Consider the following 23,114-nt stretch of genomic DNA (forward strand, 5'->3'; position numbering starts at 1 on the left):
GGTAAGATCTCCGCTGGTGAAAACATGAACACACTGGATAGCTGCTTTATAGCACAAAATGAAGTTGTGCTTCAGATGAAATGAGGCACTGACACTGTTTTTCATGTTTGATACTGTAGAGCTGCTTGCTTTTAAGCAATCTATTGAATGAAGTGCTATAAAAATAAATGTGACTGGAGTGCTTATTTGCAGAGCTCGTGCTAACTAACATACAACAATGTTGTTATGAAAAGAACGAAAAAGATCTTTGTTTGTAGTATATCGAGGCCTTTAGGCCCCAGTCCTACCATTCACCTTGTCGGCCCCCTCATTACTACCCTTATACACCACCTCCTCAACGCCCATCAGCTGAGAGCTGTTGTGGCAAAATAAAAACGACTCTTACTGCATAAGAGACAAACTCGTCCAAAGTGTCTTTCAAAGCTTTTATTTCTTGCAAGAAAGGTCAGACAGTCATACAGAAACACAAGTAGCTGCAGAGTGTAAGACAAAGAATGAAAGCTTCCCCTCACTTTTTTATCTCTAACCTTCAAGGCTGAAGCCTCTGTCCTTTTACCATATTAGGAACATGTTTAAACTTCAGTGTTCTTCCACCTGTCATGTGACAGTCACCCAAAGAATGCATACTTAAGCACTTCTGAGAAACACAAAATCATGTAACCATAAGCATATAAGTAAAATCAAATGGAAAATATACAGAAACTCAAAATTTCTTCCACTACAGCCCCTGGACCCCCTGCCCCAGCAGCATATTAAGTGCACAGAAAAGCATTATTTGTTCTTAGGCCTTTTAGATTTAGAGTTTTTACATGTAAGACAGAAAGTCTGTCAGTTCACCATTTTATTTATTTCACCATGCTTTGATTTGTGTTTCCAAAGCACCAGCACATATGGGGAATCCCGTCTTCCTCTCAAATCCTGTGATGCCGGCTTGGACTTGAGGGACAGTTTTTGGCCTCTCCACAAAAACCCTCCTGAGCTTGCTCAGTGCTGGTTTCAATGCCAGAAAGGTTGGCATCATCAAGGAACTCAACATTACTGGCAAGCTTGAAGATGATAACTGCTCTTCTTTAGAGGTACTGGATCCAACATGTTGGTAGTTTGGGGGTTGATGTATGGGTGTAGCTGGTCACAAAGGATATTGAAGGCCTCTTTGGGCATTCTGAAGTTGAGGTACCAATCATTCTCTTGAAAATCCTGGAGCACCTCTGTTTCCCAGAAGGAAGGGTCTCACTTCTGTGGTGTTATAGCATGAATTTGCTATAAAAGAGAGAAGGTCGTCAGTTTCACAGACAAGCCTTAAGCTAGTCCCAGACTAAAATGCATGTTTGAGCTGTTTTAACTGAAAACAACTTGCTTAAAATATGTCACTGCATTGTTTTGTCAAAGATGCACACCAGTAATGTTTTTTTTTTTTTTTTTCTAGGGAACGTTTATAAATGATACTTAAATGTCCTAATTGAACTAAGGCTTAATCCTGGCTTAGTCTAAGCCCTGTCTGTGAAACTGGGCCAATGTCAATTTGAAGTGTTTATATTCAACACAGAAGTTTAATTAATTAAAATCAGAGGAAGGCATACATTATTTGCCAAGGCGGCATAAACCCATAAGGAAACACAACTGCCGATATTGATTGCATTTGTATAGCACATTTTTACTGCATATCTTTACTGTAGTCTGTATTCTTCACTGTATATTTATGATTTTTTTGTTGTTGTTGAGATTTTTCTAACCATTGTTAGGCTATTAGTATAATTAAAATGTACCATATATTAGATATGGATAGCAATAATTAATAAACAAAAATGCTTAACAAAATAAAAATAGTTCTACCAAAATTGTATTTCTCTTTTTTTTTTTTTTTTTTTTTAAGATCTATTTTTGTCGTTTTTGCCTTTATTTTGATAGGACAGGAAGAGAAGTGAAATAGAGAGAGAGGGGGACAGGATCGGGAAAGGACCACGAGCTGGGACTCGAACTCGGGTCGCCCCAAGGTGCACTGGCGCTACATGTCGTCGCGCTGCCCATGAGGCCATCGGCGCCGACTCAAATTGTATTTCTTATAGCCCAGTGGAAATAAGTTTACTAGATGGCACTGTGCCCTTTTGGCGTATCCCCTGGTGGAGAGTCCTGTTCTAAGGTCCGGTTAGATAGATAAAAAAGAAGAAACAAATATAGTTTTGTGCCCTGTGTTATTTACATTTCACCAGGTTAAAATCTAATAGCTCAAGCTTTACGCTTGATTTATTTGTAACACATTAACCTCAAATTATGATGTGAACCCCCTCGCTTGATTGTGCACTATTTTGGATAGGCTATTGCTTGGAAATGTCTTGTCGCTATAGGTCTAGCTGTATAATATATCATAAACGAAGAATGTTCCTTAAAGCATGTCATCCATCTCCATCTAATCATTTTTTTGTTTTCGCTCTTCTGATGGTTTTCAGCTTTCTCTTTCTGCAAATTGTATAGTTGTATGGTGTATAGAGATATGACCCAAAAGAACCCAAAATACTATCAATACACTGCAACGCAGCCTCTATTCTTTGCGAAAGATGGATAAAAGACGCACAGGAAACAAAAACTTTGAAAAATGATATACGACCCTGCCAAATCACAGAGATGCCGATTCGCACTAGACTAATATTATCAGAGGACCTCTATGTTCGGGAAAATATGCTAGATCATTTGCGGTGGAATTTTTACTTTACAAATTACAGACATGGCCGACTCACACAGGATTAAGATCACAGACAACCTCCGCAATTATTACAAATGACTAGAGGTCACCAGGTAATACTAATCCCGTGCGAATAGGGCTTTAGGGTGCGTTCACACTTGTAGTTCGGTTGTTTGGTCCGGACCAAAGAAGAAAAAAAAAAAATTTAGTCCTGGTCCGATTAGCGTTCAGATTGGCAATTTCTGCACCGAACCAAAAGATGCCGAACCTAAAGGCATAGGGATACATTCACAACCTGATTGGTCGGATTTTATGACGTATTGCCTATTCTGAGACGGAACTTACCGAACATCCAAAACAATGCTGTGTGCTGAGATAAACTTGCTCGTTGTGTGTGCGTAGCCTGCATATGATGGTATTTTGGCCAGCTGGGAACTTGTGAAGAGCTTATAAAATGTGTAAAGGAGTCAAAACAGAGGCGGGAATCCATCCATCACACACACAAACAATCTGCCGTGAGGAGACGCGCGTCTGATGCCTGTGATGTGCAAACTCACGACTATGACAAGAAAAAACGATATGCATGAGGATTCTGTCCTTTTTAGGGTCTCATCTTCCTGTTTTTGGTTTGTTTACATGTCTTTGGTCCATGTTGCGTTCATATATCATTCAAACCGCACCAGAGTTCGTTTGGAAGCGATCTCGGTCCGCTTGTTTGGTGCGCACCAGGGTTCGGATGGCAGCGTTCTCACACATGTTCAAATGTACCACACTAACAGAGCAATCGCACCAGGGTTCGTTTTAATCGAACCAAACATGCCAAGTGTGAACACACTCTTAGATGCATGTGATGTCTTTTTTATGTTATTTTCTGTTTTCTGGATGAACAAACAGCCATCACTCCAAAAACTGTTATTACATAGTGTTATAGAAATTAACTAATTCTTATTGTCATGTTTCCGCCCGGTGCTTCCTTCCACTCCCCACCAGAGGTCTCTGTTTCAACATTAAGACTTTTTCATTGCACACACGCAGTCACTTCACCCTGGACTACATTTCCCACAATTCCCCACCTACCTTGTCTCCGTGTTTCCTTGCCTAGCCTTGCCTTTGTTTTTGACCCTGGACTGTTTTCCTTGTTTGATGATCGTTTGCTGCCTGCCTAGACCTTTGCCTGTGTTTGGATTACTCTTTTGTCTTGCTCTGTTTGCTGGTGTCTGACCCTCTGCCTGTACGACTACGCTCTTATTAATAAAGCCTGCATGTGGATGTCCAACTCCGTCGTCCCGTTCCCTTCGTTACACTTATATAGGTTTTGTACCCACAGTGTTTGCTTAAGTTTGTATGTGAAAGAAGTTTAGAAGTTTATTTGTTAACAAGGGCAATGCACATTAATAAACATAACTGTAAATGTGCCAGAATTAGCCCAAAAGTCTATTTTTCATCTGTAGACCCTTGACAGAATGTTAAAAAGTCACCCTAAAACAAAGACAAAGCATCATTACACACATACACATCATAAAAAAACAAAACAAATGCACAGTAAAAAGTGCTACTAAAATACAAAATATAAATAATCTATACAAAATAAAAATATAAGGGAAGGAAGAGAGAGTGAGAGAGAGATGGCAACAGGAGAAGGCAACATGCCAAGAGCATTTTGTCAAGAATACAATACTAATGTTGACAATGCTGAGTTGTCAGTAACCATTTTTTTTAGATGAAACTGAAAAGAACCAAAAGTATGTAATCTTCTAATTGTTGATGGGATGGAGTTCCATTCCCTTGCAGCTCTGACTGAAAATACAGACTGACTGAAACTTACCGAATGAACGCGGCACCAGTTCCGTTTTTTTCCGTAAGTTGAATAGGGAAGGCGTAGGACATTTAGCGTAAGCTTTTTGAAGAATACAGAAAGCGGAAGCACATGCAAGGCGATCAATTGTTTATATAAAGCATATACATTTACATTTTTTTTTCGAAAATGACCGATCGTTTCGCTAGATAAGACCCTTATTCCTCGTCTGGTATCGTTTAAAGCCCTTTGAAGCTGCACTGAAACTGTAATTTTGACCTTCAACCGTCTGGAGGCCATTGAAGTCCACTATAAGGAGAATAATCCTGTAATGTTTTCATCAAAAACCTTCATTTCTTTTCGACTGAAGAAAGAAAGACATGGACATCTTGGATGACATGGGGGTGAGTAAATTATCAGGTAAATTTTATTTGAAAGTGGACTAATCCTGTAATCATTTGCTTCAGATTGAAGGGATCAGTTATCTGTTTGAGATTCTTTCTAACTGTTTTATCATCCCAATTAATATTAAAGTCTCCCATAATAATAACTTCTTTGTTGAAATCAAAAAAAGTAATTGTTTCAAGTTTTCATAAAAACTGATGTTTGAAGATGGTGGACGATAAATTACAATTAATACAAAAGACATCTGTGATGATAGTATAAGATTCAGACCAATACATTCCAAATATATGCAATTTGCCCAAGCGATTTCATTACACTGGATGCCAGTTTTCACATAAATCATAACTCCACCTCCCTTAGCACCAACTATATCTTTAAACTATAAGTTTAAAACCAGGTACTTCTAATGCTGCAGACAGAATTTTCATGAAGCCATGTCTCAGATAAACAAAGAAAATCTAAATTAGAATCTATTAAAAGATGATGAATTTGATCACTTTTTGATATAATACTACGTATGTTCAAATGACCACCTAAGAGACCCTTTCGCTTAACTGTAGGATCCCAAATTGTTCTTGATTGATTTACTGTCTGAAAGAACCTCCTTTACCTATTTTTCAAAATACCTTGAATTACAGATTTCCTTTTTACATTTTGCATAGACACAGTGCATAAACCACACATCTTGCATAAACCACACATCCTGTTATGAAGGCTTTTATTGTGTAATAACAGGATGTGTGGTTTATTGCACTGTGGGTACCGTGCAAAATGTTCTCAGTGTTGCACACCTGCAGCAAGATGCTAATTGAAGTACTGGTGGACAACTGGCACTCTGCTTGAGACCAGCAGAGGCCATGTCATGACCCCAAAAAGGACATCCAGTACCTAAATCTCGTCAGCATAGTGATGAATGGAGATATGCTTCTGACTATCTGTCCATGTGTGGAAGATTACCAAATTTGTCTGTTTTTCTTAGCCAATCAGAATCATTCAACCTGAAGCAATGATGTAGTTAGTGGATACAGCTACAGTATAATTGTTATGGAAATGTGAATGTACGCAGAGCGGCCTACAAACTCCTTGAGAGACTGAAGCTGGCTTCTCCTGATGAAACTGCAAACTATTCTTCAGTAAAATTTTCTTCAATTTATAATTTTTTTTAAACTCTGACTCCGGGTCTTCATTCGTCATATCTGCTCTTTTGGGTCTTTAACTGTAAAATTCCCCTACAGTGGGTTATTGGAAGTCATCTCTGTCTCTTATTTGCTGCTATAACAGAAATTCTTAGATTATTCTCAGATTGTTGCTGTGTTTTAACATGCTGTAGCCTCAAATAGGGACTTTAAGCAGCAGGGCCTGGCTGCATGAAACCTTTTAAATAAGGGTATCAATGAGGGGGAAAATATCCCTGAGGCAAGGGATTTCCTTGAAGGGGGACTCGGTAGTATTTCAAATACACTGTTTAGAAATTAGTCAGGCCAATACTAACAACAAACGTCTAACCAATCAGAATTAGGGGGCGTATGATGGTCGAGGAGAGAGAACGAGCAAGAGGGAGATTTGAAAATAAAAAGAAAAACGAACGAGAGATGGGACACAATACAAAAGAGCTCAAAATATCACTGGAATGAAGGTTTATGCCTGGGCAAAACACTTTAGGACCCGCGTTTATATTAGAAAAGCTTCCCAGCGCTGAAGAGAGCTAAGCAGAAAGGCCTGAAAACAGACGCGGAGGCTGCTTTGATCCCACTTCTCGTGAGTAAAACTGAGTTTTGATTGTCTGGAGCTGCTGTGCTGTTTGCAACTAACAATAAACACTTTGTATTTACTCTTGTGTACTGTACGTTCATTTTTTGTGCTTCCTTGTCGTTCGTTCATCAACTGCGCTGTATTTTTCGTGAAGCATTTTGTTGCGAGTCAGCCGTGATAAACAGACATCCACTCACATTGCGTGTGTAACAGTGGCCAGCTAGCGAGAGTTCTGCAGGTAAACCACTGCGCACTGACGACCGCTAGAGAATGCGGTGCTTAGCATCATTGATAGTGAATTCGCCTCAGATTCCAGCAGCGATCGGGCTGGGGTTCGAGACCGACTCGGAGCAGGGTGGTTAGGATTGGAGTGTGAGTTTTGGAGGTAGAGAAATGAAGAGAGGGGTGAGTTTGTTTGGGTTGATTTCAAATATCAACAATGTCCAACAGCGTAGTTCTTTAAGAGACTTGCAACAAACGTCTTAAGGCCGGAACACACCAAGCCGACGGTTGGCCGTCGGGCAGTTTTTGTTCGTCGGCCGACTAAGTTTTCTCAGTGTGTTCTGCACCGTCGGCTGAAGTTGGTCCTCGTCGGCTGATTCGAAATGTTGAATCGGCGTCGGTCCGTCGGGCCATCTGATCATTCTGATTGGCTGTTCAGCTACTGCCACCTGCTGGTACGGAAAGGCATTTCATCTTGCGCAGGCGCAGAACGGACGTGCTACTTGGCCGTCGGGTGTCAAGCGTCGGTTTGGTGTGTCAGGGCAACTTTAGACACAGGCACTGCCAACGTGAGCCAACCCCGCAGTCTGCCTTTAACCGTCACCCTTACCCAAGGGTTTATACTAAGCATTTCACAGTAGTTTCTGACAACGTATGGCAATGGAAGCTTCAGTTACTGTAATTACTATATCTCACACAATAAACAAAATATAATGGACTGCAAACCAAACATTTGCTACAACCGCAACTATACCAAAATATATGTGTTATGGAGAATAATAACATTACAGAAAACCAAAAACTTAAACCAAACTGGACCGAGTACAAAAAGCCCATTATTTTAGAAGAACACGGTAAAAGAAAAAACATCATCAAAAGTCGATATAATCCATCAGTCACTCATGTGCACAAGATAAAAGCCTGGCAGGAGATAACGTAAAAAATTAATTGAAGAAATTTTGCTGTTAAGTGCACAGTAGAAGAAGTCATGAAAAAGTATGAAAACGTAGATGTGAGCTCAAGAAAAGAAATAAACAACTATAAAAAGGAATCTGGAAAAACGGTGAGTTACATTCTAGCTAAATTGATCTAACTTACGTGACTGGATATATTGTATCAAAAAAGTAGCGTGATTGGTTTAATACAGTTTAACAAATGTTGTATTGCGTAAAGGAGGAGGGCCACCGTCACAAGACCTGTCCGAGACATCGAAATTGGTATATTAGTGAAGGACTGGGAGTGCACGACTCCGTTGGGTTTGGTGCTCAATGTCAGGCTCGAGTGTCGCAGTGAGACAAAGAATTGACTGACGGTCAAACCTATATTTCCTCAATAATTGGGGATCATTCATAGTCTCCAATGCATTATTTTGATCATCAAAAATATGCCTAGGGACTTCCTCCTCTTCAATGACCATGAAATCAGCCATCGCGCTTGAGTTTAGATGACTTAAGGGAGCTCTTTAGTCCCTTAAATTTTTTAAGGTGAAACGGTTACTAAGGACTTAGTTGCAAAGCATAACAGAACTTAAGGGAACACTTAAAACAACCACCTTTTATTTTGTTTAAATGTAATTTATTTTTTTACTATGTAAGATGTTTAAATGATCTGTTTCGCCATCCTCTTTGTTGTGTTGCTTAGCAATTTATGCATTCTTTAGCTACGGCAGTTGACAGTCACCGTTGCCGTTTCATCAAACAGCTGTTGCTTAAAGTCCCTTATGTTTTTGTGATGGCAAGACTGCACGCCATTTGAAAAAGTGTTTAGTTGTTGGTGATACATGACCATTTTAAGATGTATGGATACTGTTTGTTACATGTTTGTGTATAGTTTTAGGGCCTGTTCACACCAAGAAGGATAACTATAAAGATAACGATACAGATATAGTTCTAAAAAAGAGTAGCAGTGTCCACACCACGGCTATAACGATAATGATATAGAGAAACGATATCGTTGGGATCACTTTAAGAAAGTTTTTTTTTCCCAGCTGCTGAACGATAAAACACTGACAACAATCAGAATCCTTTCTAGACAACATTGCGCAGAAGCCGCAAAACCGGAGCGTGAGTTTAGAATAAACAGACTGTTATCGTTCGTTGGTGTGGACACAAATATAATTATAGTTATCTTTATAGTTATTGTTCTTGGTGTGAATGGGCCTTTAGACTTTTTCCATCTGAAAGATATGCTGAAGCTTGGAAATTTTTGTCACGTTTTTACATAAATAAACCATTTGTTTCCATTTTTTTTATTTAGTTTAGTACATATCAAATAAGTTCTTCAAAGTAGTTCTGTACATCTTGATTGTAGTTGTACTGATCTCTGAAACCATGACCAGCAATGCAGTGATTGGTTGATGATGTTCATCACATAGATATCATATTGAAAATGCTATATATAAAGTATTATATAATGTAACTTGCTCCAGATTCCATACTGAATTGTGTTACTGCTTATATGAGAAATGTGGGTTTGATTCTGGCCTGTGATCCCATTACCTCTTTTTTCACTATTCATTGTCTCAATTCAATAGCAAAGTAAAAAAAAAAAAAAAACTGGAAAATTAAAGCTGCAAGCAGCGATGAAAGGGCCCTCGCACCCGGGCTTACCGCCACCCATTGGCCTTAGGAAAACAGTGAACAGTGGGCAACATGCATGTAAGCGAGTAAATACAGGAGAATTATGGCAAAGTCATTTCAAAGTGCCAGACTTTCTGCTGCCAACAGGTGGCGCTTTGAGCGTAACTGAATATTGCCACGTTGATGTCTTCAGGCCAGGACTATTATCGAACAGGTGAAGTTTGGAGCAGATCAGACATTGTATGCCTGAGTTACAACAACTTCCTGTTTCGTGTCGTTAATCGCAAACATTAGCACTCAGCCAAGTGTTGCATGACTTAACGTGTTTCTAGTATGTTTGGAACTTCTTGGCATATTAAAATGTGTTTCAGGGAGTGAATTACGGTGTACAGCATGCCATTTCCTGTTGCCAGCAGGTGGCGCTACAACTAACTGAATATTGGCATATAGATGTCTTTAGGCCAGGACTCTTATCACATGTGAAGTTTGGAGCAGATCAGACACTGTATGCTTGAGTTACAATAACTTCCTGTTTCATGATGATAATAACATGCTTTAGCAGTCAGCTAGGTGTTGCTAGCATGATTTAGAATGTTTCTAGTAGTCAATTGCATATTTTAGTATGTTGCTAATTGTGCATCATATTGTTAAAAACGTCACTTCCTGTTGCCAGTAGGTGGCGCTATAACTATAACCGAATATTGTCATGTAGATGTCTTCGGGAAGGACTCTTATCAAATGTGTGAAGTTTGTTGTAGATTGGACATTGCATGCCTGAGTTAAAGCAACTTCCTCTTACACTGTATTAATAGCATGCTTTAACACTTAGCTAAGTGTTTTGCTAACATTTTTTCTAGCATGTTGCTAGCCTGTTTAGAACTCGCTGGCACATTTTAATATGCTGTCAGGAGACCATAACAGCGTTAAACATGTCACTTCCTGTTGACAGCAGGTGGCGCTATGACTATAACTGAATATGGGCATGGACATGTGTTCAGGACAGGACTTTTATCAAGTATGTGAAGTTTGGGGCAGATCGGACATTGTTGCCTTAGTTACAGCAACTTCCTGTTTCATGGCGAAGCACAACATTTGTCAGGCCGCCAGGGACACGCCCTTTTACGAAAACTCAAGATCTTCGCAATTTAGCGTCGCACAAGCCTTATGATTGCACAAACCAAATTTGAAGATGATCAGATTAAAACTGTAGGAGGAGTTTGTTAAAGTACGAGGCCTGAAAATGGCAAAAACTGCAAAAAAATTGCACAGGAAATTCAAAATAGCTGACTTCCTGTTGCGTTTAGGACTTAGCTCCAAGAGACTTTTTTGTAGGTAATGGGACGTACACGTACGTACCGAATTTCGTACATGTACATCGAACGTAGCCCGAGGCGCACACCATTGAAGTTTTATAGGTGGCGCTATCGAGCCATTTTGCCCCACCCATTTCTGAAACCTATATCAGATGTCAATTTTCGCCAGTCCTGACGCGTGTGCAAAGTTTCGTGAGTTTTCGAGCATGTTTAGGCCCTCAAAAATGTGATAATGTTTGGAAAAGAATAATAATAATAATTAAAGCTGCAAGCAGCGATGAAAGGGCCCTCGCACCTGGGCTCACCGCCACCCGTTGGCCTCAGTAAAACAGTGAACAGTGGGTGAAATACATGTAAGCGAGTAAATACAGGAGAATTATGGTAAAATCATTTCAAAGTGCCACACTTCCTACTGCCAACAGGTGGCGCTTTGACCATAACTGAATATTGCAATGTAGATGTCATCAGGCCAGGACTATTATCAAACGTGAAGTTTGGAGCAGATCAGACATTGTATGCCTGAGTTACAACAACTTTGTGTTTCATGGCGTTAATCACATACATTAGCATTTAGCCAAGTGTTGCATGATTTAACATGTTTCTAGCATGTTTGGTACTTAGTGGCATATTGAGATGAGTTCCTGGGATTGAATTACAGTATGAAGCATGCCATTTCCTGTTGCCAGCAGGTGGCGCTACGACTTTAGGCCAGGACTCTTATCACACATGTGAAGTTTGAGGCACATCAGACATAGTATGCTTGAGTTACAACAGCTTCCTCTTTCATGGCGAAACATCCGACTTTGTCAGGCTGCCACGGACACGCCCTTCAGTGAAAACTCAAGATCTTTGATATTTATCATCACTAAGGCCTTAAGATTAGACTGACCATATATGATATTGATCTGGTTAAATCTCTATGAGGAGTTAATCACAGTATAAAACATATCATTTCCTGTTGCCCACAGGTGGCGCTATGACTGTAACTGTATATTGTCATGAAGATGTCTTTAGGTCACTACTCTAATAAAACGTGAAGTTTGGGGCAGAGCCGACATTGTATACCCGAGTTACAACAACTTCCTGTTTCATGGCGAAACATCGAACTTTGTCAGGCTGCCACAGACACGCCCTTCAGTGAAAAATCTAGATCTTCACAATTTAATGTCGCAAAGGCCTTTAGATTAGACTGACCAAATATGACATTGATCTGATCAAAGCTCTAGGAGGAGTTCGTTAAAGTACAACGTCTGGAAATGGCAAAAAATGGCAAGTTAATTCAAAATATCAGACTTTCTGTTCAGTTTCAGATTTTGCTCCAAGAGACTTTTTTGTAGGTATTGGGCTGTTAAACGTGTGTACCGAATTTCAAAATCTATGTGAAATGTAGCACGAGGGGCACTTCATTAGGTCGGCGCTATCGAGCCATTTTGCCCCACCCAATTCTGAAACCCATAACAGACGTAAATTTTCACCACTTCTGATGCGTGTGCAAAGTTTCATGAGTTTTCGAGCATGTTCAGGCCCTCAAAAATGCGATTCACTTTGGAGAAGAAGAATAATAATAAACAGAGCAATTTCAATAGGCTCCTCACACCATCGGTGCTCGGGCCCTAATAATAAACGGAGGAAATCCAATAGGGTCCTCGCACTTTGGTGCTCGGGCCCTAATTATGACAAATATGATTTTTACTATAGAAAGAGAAAGAACAAACTGATAGACATGATGTGTTTCTCACATTTTTGAGGCATGTTTACTATGAACACAGATCAGATTCTTGATAAGGAGTGCTCCTCCCCTTTCTTAGCGAGACATTTAAATGATGAAGAAGCAGAACAATACACAGATGACACAAGATCACAACACAGCCACAAGCGTAAGTATAAAAAAGAAAATCATTGGAATATTTAAATGTGTCAAAATATTATGTTAGGCTTAATAATTAGATTACTAAATTGTTTGTATGTCATTTTCTGCTATTTTGTTTATTGCAGCATTCCACCATTCTCTCCGTGACTTTTTCATGAGAATCTCGTTCACCAAACTGCAAACATTTTGAGCACAAGACACCAGAACATATTCAAAGGCATTAAATAAACCTCAGAAGATGTCTTCATTACTATCCACAATCAAGAGCATCCTGATCAAATCTCCTTTTTTCAGCACTTTGCCAGCAAACATTTTGACAGTTCCATTGGAGATGTTGGCAGATTACAAATTTTCATGTCCGTGTGACTCTGGGATGAATACAACACTAACAGGCCTAGTCTTTAGTGCACCTGCATTTTATATTTTAGCTTTAATGCTCTCTCTCTATTTTCACAATGCTCAATCTGAAGAGGATGAGAAAAGAAAAGAGAAAAAAGCAAAATTACAATCTTTATTACATTTTCTCATGTATCTGTTTCCGCCTATCCTGTGGATCATTATGTTGCTGATAGATGGGGATTACATGGCCTGTAGTAAAACAGACTGGAAAGGAGAGTATGTTCTTGATGACAAACTACAAAGAAAATGGTGTAAACCTACCGAATTGATCCCTGGAAGAAATGAGACTGAACTGCAAATCCTGACTCTCTCTTTTATTTATAAGTCACAGGTAAGTCATATTGTATGTTGCAGAAATTGCTCTTATATTCCAAATGGACTAATTTTTTTTTTTCTTTTTTCCCCCCAGCATGATGGCTATGTTGTGCTTCTTACCTACAGCATTTTTATGGTATTAGTTTTGTTATGCTGTATCTACTGTTACTGCAGTGAAGGCAAAAAATAACTGTGTGGTTCTGTCATCATTTAATCACAATTGTTATTCCAAACCTGCATGACTTTTGTGTGAACTATGACTTTCTCACATTGTTCTTAAAGGCAAAGTTCTTTACTTTCTTTTTTCCTTCATACTTGAGTAGTTATCACTGTAACTTCCTGATGCTAAATACTTTTGTAATCAGCAGACACATATTCCTTTAGTGCTTAGAATTCGTTTGATTTTCTGACTTTTTGCTTCTACACAACTCAGATATTGTGTAAGGAAAATTATTGAAGATAAGTTACATGTGAATATTTTGCTTGAACGCAATTATAAAAGAAAGTCTCTTTGGTTATATATGATTTGCTGAGAACTTTTTCTATTTTTCAATGGAGAAACAAACAAACAAGCAAAACATAAATAAATAATTGTTAAAACAAACCTTTTAAGTTTTTCTATGAAATCTGACTTCTTAACTGAGTTGTGATAGCTTGTTTTCTTCAGTCCGTTGACAGTCCACCTGGCAGCGTCTTTCATGAAGGTAAGATAAAAAGAGCCATAGTTGAGGAAAACAGAAAGTGAAACTTCATTGCTGCATGTTGTATAAGAGGATGATGAACAGTTGAATAAGGGACCAGACCTGTAGGAAATGAGTAAAAAAAATGTATGATTTTTTTTTTTTTTTTTTTTTTTTTTTGTGCACAATTTAGATGGTAGTTCATGTGAAAAACATAAAAAGCTTTGAAGCACACATCCACTGCCCCAATTAGTGTGCTTTGCTCTAGAGCTTCACCTGCTAGAATAACAAATCCTTGGGAGCCCATGTGTCCATTCTCAAGTGACAGGACATAGAGGTAAAACCTTGATATCTCAGCTTGCTTGAGGTACTCCACCATATTTGTTTCAACCTGTAAAGGACAGACAATGCAAATGAATTAAGGTCAAACAGGATGGGGAGGCGGAGTCAATCCAAAATGTTTAGTCAATCAAGCAGTCTTCAGAAAATACAGGTCTTGTATAGCCAGAGCTTTGAATGAGGCAAAATATCTGGTAAGTATTACATTTAGCAAACTTGGTTTTCAAATTTATATCGTCCAGGTTAGAAGCAATGTCTCTTTCAATTGATAATATTGCCAGTCCACATAATCTCTCCTGTGACATAGTTCTTTGTAGATAGGACTTAATTGATTTAAGTTCTGAAAAGATTCGCTACTGTTTGGGAATGTGCCCTGAACAGACTTTAGAAACTGAATGGCCTCAAGTTCCATGTTGGTTCCCTGGGGGATCATCAGCTCTGAAAACAGATCAGAGCCATCATTGTCTTCTCCGTCAGACAAAAAGTTTCATGGAGTGATCTTTCATATCTCCATCTGTCATTGCACCAAATTTGGCCACATTAAATTAAAAAAAAATAAACATCTTGGAAATCCTGCATTTGTTGAAATCATAAGTTTAAAGACATTAGGGCTTTATTGATGATTTCTAAAAAGTAATCAGTTTTAAACAGTTCTTCAGGCGAAATATCAGTATTCCTCTTTGTCTTTCGTTTGTCGAATTTGGGCTCAACCTCTTAATTCCAAAGCAATGTCCGTATTGTTACTTTAGCAGACGTAAATCCAGTTGCTCTGAATCTTTGAAGGAAATCAATTAACCCCTTAAGAAGTGTTAGGGCCACATCCATTTGCAAGTTTTGGATCATCGCTGGTATCAGCTATCTCCTGTAAAGCATCCCTGATTTAACTAGTTTGGTAGCAAAAGGCTCTCTATCTGACATTCCCACCATGTGTTGGACAAAGGTTTAGGAGTGATGGCTGAATGCGTCTTTAGTATCTGCCATCGATTCGTCGAAGATGCAAATAGTGTGTGAATTTGGTGTACAACTAAAAAAAATTTTTATTGCTTTGAGACTTTGCCATGTCTCCCAAAACTAAATTGAAACTGACAATCACAAGGAGTGAAAAAACACACAGGGATTGAGACGGAGGATATGTGCTTGAAAACCTTTACCGTGTCCCTTCATATTAGCTCCATTGTCATATCCTTGCCCATGACAGTCGCTAATAAGGAGGCCCAAACTTTCAAAGGATGCAAGAGGAGATTCTGATAGTCCTTGCCCTGTCTGATCTGTAGATCTGTAAAATGCTCCCTAATGCCTACTTCCTGTAATATCATATTTAAAGATCAAGAGAAATTTGTTCCTCCTCAGTCCTTGTTTCCACGTTTTCTTATAAATCGATCCAATGAGCCTTCTGAAGATGCCTTTAATTCTGTTTTTTTCTGCTGTCCGTAACTTTTTTTGTGTTCAAAATTTACAAAAATTATATAATGAGAATGTACAACATGAATCCATTTTCCAAACCGTGTTTTTGTCTTACCCTGAATCATTATGGTACACTTATAATAAGTGTTTATATTTGGACTATTTCAGACCAGACTGGTAGGACCCGCCGCAGAGTATCACAGTAACTGCGTGACTCGTCATAGACATACACGGAAAAAAGTAGCTCCGGCTACAATGTTCTTCCGCAAGACGCATGCAGTTCTGTTCAGTAACCGCTAGAGGGCCAAAAATCGCGGACTTCAGCTTTAAACAATTATTAAAATGTTATAGGTTTAAATATTATTTAATGTTGTAACTGTTCATAGGGGACATACATACATCTAACCCTATGTATGTATGTCCCCTATGAACTGCATATGTGAATATTATGTAGACTTGCTGTTTACATCAAATGTTTTTTAAGCATTTTGGTATATATGCTATCAAACTAAGTTGATATGGCTTGTTTGTTTCCAATAGAGATGATTGCCAGCTGGGTCAAGTGATCATTGTTCATAGTTGAATAAAGGTATGTTTTAATAAGTTTCAGTTTGAAAGAGGCAACTGTTAATGGCATTGTTAGAAACACTCTTAAGGCTACTGTCAAATTTGGGAAGATCTTGTCTAGAAATTCCTGCAAAATAAAGCTCAGCTTGTCAATGGCTTTTTTGTGCCCTTTCAGAATTCGGCTTGCAGGGTAGATTTCCTAAATGATGTCTCTTTAAATGTCACTTGTTGTAAGTGCTTACCTCGTTACAGATTCATCCAGTTCGTCTTTTGTCATGGTTTCCGTGATTAAGAAACTAAATTTGTCTGAGACATGACAATTTTTTTTTTTTTTTTTTTTTAAATCTGTCACCAAGTTCCTGGATAGCTGTGTCAACAATTACATTAAACACCCTACAATTGTTCAAATGCATCTCAGGGTCTTCATCTTGACTGCAATTGCTGGTTTCATCATGGAATTTTGTGCATCAGTCTCCACTTCTCTGCTCTGTTTTTGCTATGGTTTTATGTCCCAGGTGTCTTGAACCTTTTCCAGAAAACATCCAGGAACTAACTGCCTTGTCAGGGCAAAAAGATTTAACCGATTCCCCATTTATGAAAAGTTGCATGAGGTCATTCAAGGTTTCAGACAGTTAAGAGGTAAGATATTATGTTTTTACTTAGTCCATCAACAGCTATCTGTGAGAGAGGATTTTCCTGCATGAGCCAAATGTCAGCATTTATTTCACCAAAAAGAAGATATGAGAGAGTTGTTCTGGAATCTCATTTAGGAGTGCAATCTAGCTCGCTAATCCACCTCTTCATCTCCATAATTTGCCAGCTCTTCTCTCGAACAGGGAAATACAATGATGTGACAAAAGAGAGCAGAGTTTTGATACTCTTAAGGCCGGAACACACCAAGCCAACGCCGACAAACTAGTGGCGACGAAAGCAGACTGCGGGGTTGGCTCACGTCGGCAGAGTCTGGGTCCAAAGTTGCCCTGACACACCAAACCGACAGCCGACGGCCAAGTAGCATGTCCGTTCTGCGCCTGCGTATAAATATACATTTCATTCATATTACAACAATGCCTTTCTTGTGTTGATCTACTAGATTTCCAAAATGTCACAAATCCTTCAGATAAATCAGTTGACAAATTCCTCCAAATTGCATTGATTGTAATTACTCCCACATTGTTCAAGTCAAACTACTGGATGACTTGGAGGAAGAAATAGACAAAGCTGTGTCATCAGTGGAGGAGGAGTCATTGTCTTCAACAGTGATTGTTGATATCTGTGTTTTTTGTCTCTCAGCTTAACCAAATATAATTAAAGCTGCAAACAGCGATGAAAGGGCCCTCACTCCCGGGCCACTGCCACCCAGTGGCCTTAGGAAAACATTGAACAGTGGGTAATATTCATTTAAGTGTGTAAATATAGGAGAAATATGGCAATGTGCCACACTTCCTGCTGCCAACAGGTGGTGCTTTGACTATAACTGAACATTGCCATGTAGATGTCTTCAGGCCAGGACTATTATCAAACATGTAAAGTTTCGAGCATATCAGATATTGTATGCCTGAGTTACAACAACTTCCTGTTTCGTGGCGTTATTTGCATACATTAGCACTTAGCCAAGTGTTGCATGATTTAACGTGTTTCTAGTATGTTTGGCACTTTGTGGCATATTGAAATGTGTTACTGGGAGTTAATTACAGTGTAAAGCATGTCATTTCCTGTTGCCAGCAGGTGGCGCTATGACTAATTAAATATAGGCATGTAGATGTCTTTAGCCAGGACTCTTATCAAACATGTTAAGTTTGGGAGACAATGAAGCCTTTTAAGCCTTTAAAGGGTTAGTTCACCCAAAAATGAAATTTCTGTCATTAATTACTCACCCTCATGTCGTTCCAAACCCGTAAGACCTTCGTTTGTCCTCAGAACACATATTAAGATATTTAGATGAAATCCGAGGGTATCTGATCCACACATAAGCAGCAATGACACTGCATCTTTTGAGGTCCAGAAGAGTATTAAAAGACATCGATAAAACGGTCAATGTGACTACAGTGGTTAAAACTTAATGTTATGAAGCGACGAGAATACTTTTTGTGCGCAAAAACAAAACAAAATACCGACTTTTTCAACAATATCTAGTGATGGACCATTTCAAAACACTGATTCATGAAGCTTCGAAGCTTTATGAATCTTTTGTTTCGAATCAGTGTACAAATTGTAAAATTCTACATAGAATCCAAGCACTCCACCCTAAAAGCAACACTTTTTTCCATGAAGAACCACTTTTTACATTTGCTGAAATTTTTGAGTCAAGTATTGAGGATTTGAAGCATGCGCTGTATCTGGAAAGGAAAGGAAAAAACCAAATGACTTCTCTCATTGATTTGTGGTATTTCTGGAAGGTGTTTCATGAGCTTTTTAGGCTATGTAAGATGTAAGTAGTGCTGTGTGTGAAAGTAGCTGTTATTAAGCTGATCAAAAACCATCTCAGAACAACAATGGGGGATGATTAAATATGGATGAGTTTGTAAAATGTTTTAGCAGCAACCATAAAAATTGCACAATTGTACTTTTTAAAAAAATGAACCAGATACTGTTATGGCAAATTCGATGTCTCTGTGTCCCTTCAGTTCTGGTCTCAAAGAAAAACTCTCAGAGTCGAAGTTCCAGGTCCCAGGAGTTTAACTTTATTGACAAGCAACAAAGTGAGATGCCAGCTCCACATCTGAATCTCTCTAGCCAGGGCTCAGCTTTTATACATTTTTCTTATCTGTTACAGTGTGAGATCCACCCCTACAGTTATTTTCCATGATCTCATTTACAGGTGTTCTCCTCCCTTTCTCTTCCTGGAGTCTCCCAAGTACTCCCCAACATTTCTACCACAGTCACTTCACCAATTAAACTGCAGGTGTTGCTTATGCAAGAGATAATTCTCTTTGTAAGGGTGGCCGACTGCCAACTAGTCTACATCTTTTGACTTAATCTCTCGTGGTGGACTTCTGCCAATTAACGGTCAACCCTTTCTCATAGGCAAAATTAAACATTGTATCAAAAAGAATCAACACTCGCCGGAGGCAAGAAGCTTTCATATGACACCCTTAATAATGATCTTATTCATTTCACATCCTCCTGTTGTCTGGTGGAAAACTACCAGCAAAATATGCTTAGTGGCCAAGCTAACTTCTCAGATACATCTGACCCTTACAGTCACGCAGGCCAAGAGGCCTCAAAACACTTCTAGCTTCTATAGTAAGCAAACTAATTCTACAATTGCTTTCTATAAGATAGATAAAATACTCCATCAATACATATACCTATTATACGCCACATTTTACTTAGAAAATAAACTAAATCCACTGTATTAAATCTGCAGAAGGCCTAAATTGTTTTTGTTTGTTTTTTAATTTACAGTAGTGAGGCTAAAAGGAGTTGTATATAGTTTTCATATAACTTGATGTTGAGTTTTCTCCAACATCAATACACCTAATACCACCCAGGTATTTCTCACCTACTCTTATGACTACTGAAGATTCAGACATACCATTGTTCACTTTTTGCCTGAAAGTGCGATTTCGGACACAGCCATTGTCTCTTGTCAAGCTTTGTCCATGTAACTGCTGTTTGGTAAGACCGTGTTTCTCATGCCATGTTAGCCAAGTCAAGTCTGTTTGTTTTGTTTACTCATGTTAGGGAAATGAATCTGCACTTGGGTTCTTTCAACTCGCCTTCAGTGGATTTGATTACAGAAGTGCACCATTTTCTAACACTTTATATTGCATAAAGTATATTGCAGTGGATATATAAGTGGATATTGCAGTGGTCAGTTCATTCATCCTCCACCAGCAGCTGGCTGCAGTCCAAAGCAAGAAACCCAACGTGAATTCAAGGAAGCTTGCTGACTGGATTCCTCCTGCTCTGTCCGCTCCTGGAAAAAAAAAAAAAGCACATCACATCTTCAAGTGCTTTCAGGAGGAGATGTACCACGTAAAAACACCTGTGATGTTCTTGTTGTGCGACATACCCCTCTGCTTTCTACCAAAGAGAGACTGCTTCAGTTGCTGGCATGAGGGTGGCAATTTGTAGTGCAAATAAATAGTTGTATGAATAGTTTGTCATTTTATTTCAGTATCACAGTATGTTTTATTGTTATTCTTGTTCCTATGTACCATGTTAATAATGTTTTTAAAATTATATTCTGAATAAGTTTTAAATAAAGAGTGTTGTGTTGTGAGGTCAAGTGGGAACCAATGGGGAAAAAAATGACACCTAATGACCATAGTTGGTACCGCAGTTTAAACTCTCAAAGAAACTACATGGTTTAAGATATCATTCCCAAATTTTTTATACAATTTTTTTTTTGTAAATTATGGCTTTAATTTCCTAGCATTTTATTGTAGTTCCTATTTATATATATTTAAAACACATTGTGTTACAGAAAGTGGAAAGTAGTACAGAACTTGTTTGTAAGCAGTTGTTGTGTACTGTTGAAATCGAATATATTTTTTAGCGCCCTTAGAAAACTGTGCCAGGACAAACCACAAACATGGGACAAATACCTTGATGCTGTGCTGTTTATTTTCAGGACCAAAAATACAACGGTCTACACAGTATTCACCATTTTGTCTGATGTTTGGATAAGAGGCACTCTACTTCTCAGAAGTTCCTGAATCTTTTAGTGTGAGTTAATTCACTGCAATAAAGCTTTTTCTGATATTTTTGTGCCCACGTCTATATCTTGTTTCAATAATTTTAAATATCAATGTTTATAAATATATAAATAGGCAATTAATATAAATGGATGCCTAGGTAACTAATACGGTGGAAGATGTGCTCCAGGAAGAGATAATCAAGCCCGCCATACTGATGCAGGACCAGGTGTATGAGGCAGTGAAGGTGTGAAAATTCAAAAAAATTAATCTAGATCACTTTGTGGAGGGAGTAACTCGAATTCCTCACAGGCTCAGAGGGTTTTTAACGCAGTGATCCTGGGCACAATCACAGTGCCTGAAAAATGTTAATAACTAATTGTCATATAACAGAGGGGCAGACAACAGGAATGTAAGTAACAGACGTTTACATTTATAAACCATTATAGCACACACACACACACACACACACTATATATATATATATATATATATAATATACACATACATACATATGGCCACATATTAGATTTCTATGCACTTTTGTGACATTAGACATAAGCGCATGAACAGGACTTTTATTTTGTTCAGGCGATATGACGTTATACGAGCGCGCCGCTCTGTTGCATCTGTTGTGATTCGGCTGAAGAAAGGTTTGTGTTTTATAGCATTTAATGTGTTTAAATCAATGCAATCTTCAATCGATTGTATATTTTATATTATATATTTTTCACGCGCGACAACTTTTATAAACCACCGTGTTTTCATGAAAGTGTAACCTGTAAGCTACAAATATTAAATGTAAAAGATAAATTACTAAACATGAAGTGTTTCTATAATTTGCATTCTTTTATTAATTTCCAGTGCTAATTTTGTGTTGTTTTGGCTGAACGCATTTAAAGTCGCCACAAAATATAAATATAAGCCCTCTTCAGACGTTAATGAAATAAGTTCATATTTAGATTATAAACATAATATAACATATAACATAGAATAAGTTCAATTGAATATTTAAGCTGACTCCTACTCGCTGAGGTGGAGCGGTGATGAAAAAAATAAATAAATAAATAAATAATATATATATATATAATATATTAAATCCTTCCCAGCATTTCAGTAATAAAAGCATACATCTTTAAATTGCATGCAAATTACAGTGAAGTGCAACAGTTACCATACGGTGCTCAGCAATGGTCAAAAAGGATTTAAACAGTGAATTTTGAATTGGTCTCAGTGAAACTCAGATATGTGGATTCAGAGGTCAATTAAATTACCACATTACTACTTTGGTGTTTGTCAGAAAACAGTAGGTAATTTGGCCAGGTATTTTTATGCAGGTGGTGGGAGTAAATGTTGAAAATATCTTACATCCCCATGAGAAACCATTACCTACTGTCCGAATAGGGCTTTATATTTCTTTCAGGGCTGACAGCTCTCACGCCACATGCCCATTTTCTTACGCAGTGAAAAAAATGTTGGGAGTCAAAAGATGACACTGACATCGCACCGACAGACAAGACAGAGCAGGTTACTTTTGATATGAAACAAAGTTTAGCTTTCAAATTCTTATTAATTGTGCAGGAGGGAGACTGATTGAAGGAAAAACGCTACTTGTGTTTGGCTGTTCTGTGCTCTGTTGTGCCAAAAAAAAAAAAAAAAAAAACTGACCTCAACCAGATGAAATCCAGTCCAGTGACTTAAGTTAAATGGTCGAACAAAGAACTCAGAATATTAGCTGCAATTTCTCAACTGAATTGTTTATTTTCATTGGAGAAAGTAGCAGTAAATGTGCATTCAAATAGTTTTCATATGTAAACTTAATACAGTGCTTTAAAAAAAATTGTCCGCTTGACTTGAGCTAGCAATTTGCAAGTTGGATTTTTTACTGTGTGACAAGTTTAATTTTTAAAGCACATTTCATACAGAATGGTAATTCAAAGTGCTTTACATAGAAGAATATCATGAATAAGAAATAAAAATAACAACAAAAGCAGAGAATAAAAATTATTATTTCTAAATTCGGGGCGGAAAAGAATTCTAAATGGAAAAGTCTAAGAGTTTCGATAGGATAGGAAGAACAACATGTAAGCATTAAGGCCATTAACTCTCACTCTGACTGACTCCCTTACCAGTGCACTGACTACTGAACTA

At 38.2% G+C, this 23,114-nt stretch overlaps 1 protein-coding gene and 2 long non-coding RNA genes across 4 annotated transcripts in view; 2 read left to right on the plus strand and 1 right to left on the minus strand.

The window, feature by feature from the left end:
- Window positions 1-411: 411 nt before the first annotated feature.
- Window positions 412-14,691, minus strand: LOC127510721 (uncharacterized). The gene is made up of 2 exons (XR_007929721.1): window positions 13,936-14,691; window positions 412-1,260 (listed from the first exon to the last, which is right to left on the minus strand). It is a non-coding gene; the product is annotated as an uncharacterized LOC127510721 (long non-coding RNA).
- On the plus strand, window positions 12,459-13,934 carry LOC127510713 (uncharacterized). Its single transcript, XR_007929705.1, has 3 exons — window positions 12,459-12,623; window positions 12,742-13,346; window positions 13,425-13,934. It is a non-coding gene; the product is annotated as an uncharacterized LOC127510713 (long non-coding RNA).
- Window positions 14,692-21,548: 6,857 nt separating the features above from the next.
- LOC127510591 (gastrula zinc finger protein XlCGF57.1-like) overlaps window positions 21,549-23,114 on the plus strand; it is an 80,024-nt gene continuing 78,458 nt past the window's right edge. Inside the window, exon 1 of one of the 2 annotated variants that reach the window (XM_051890294.1) lies at window positions 21,549-21,616. The gene's annotated coding sequence lies outside the window, so the exon portion shown is untranslated. The remainder of the gene's footprint in view (window positions 21,617-23,114) is intronic. The other variant, XM_051890290.1, reaches the window with a different exon arrangement.

The sequence above is a fragment of the Ctenopharyngodon idella genome, chromosome 4 (assembly GCF_019924925.1).
Source record: "Ctenopharyngodon idella isolate HZGC_01 chromosome 4, HZGC01, whole genome shotgun sequence".
Taxonomy (NCBI): Eukaryota; Metazoa; Chordata; class Actinopteri; order Cypriniformes; family Xenocyprididae; genus Ctenopharyngodon; species Ctenopharyngodon idella.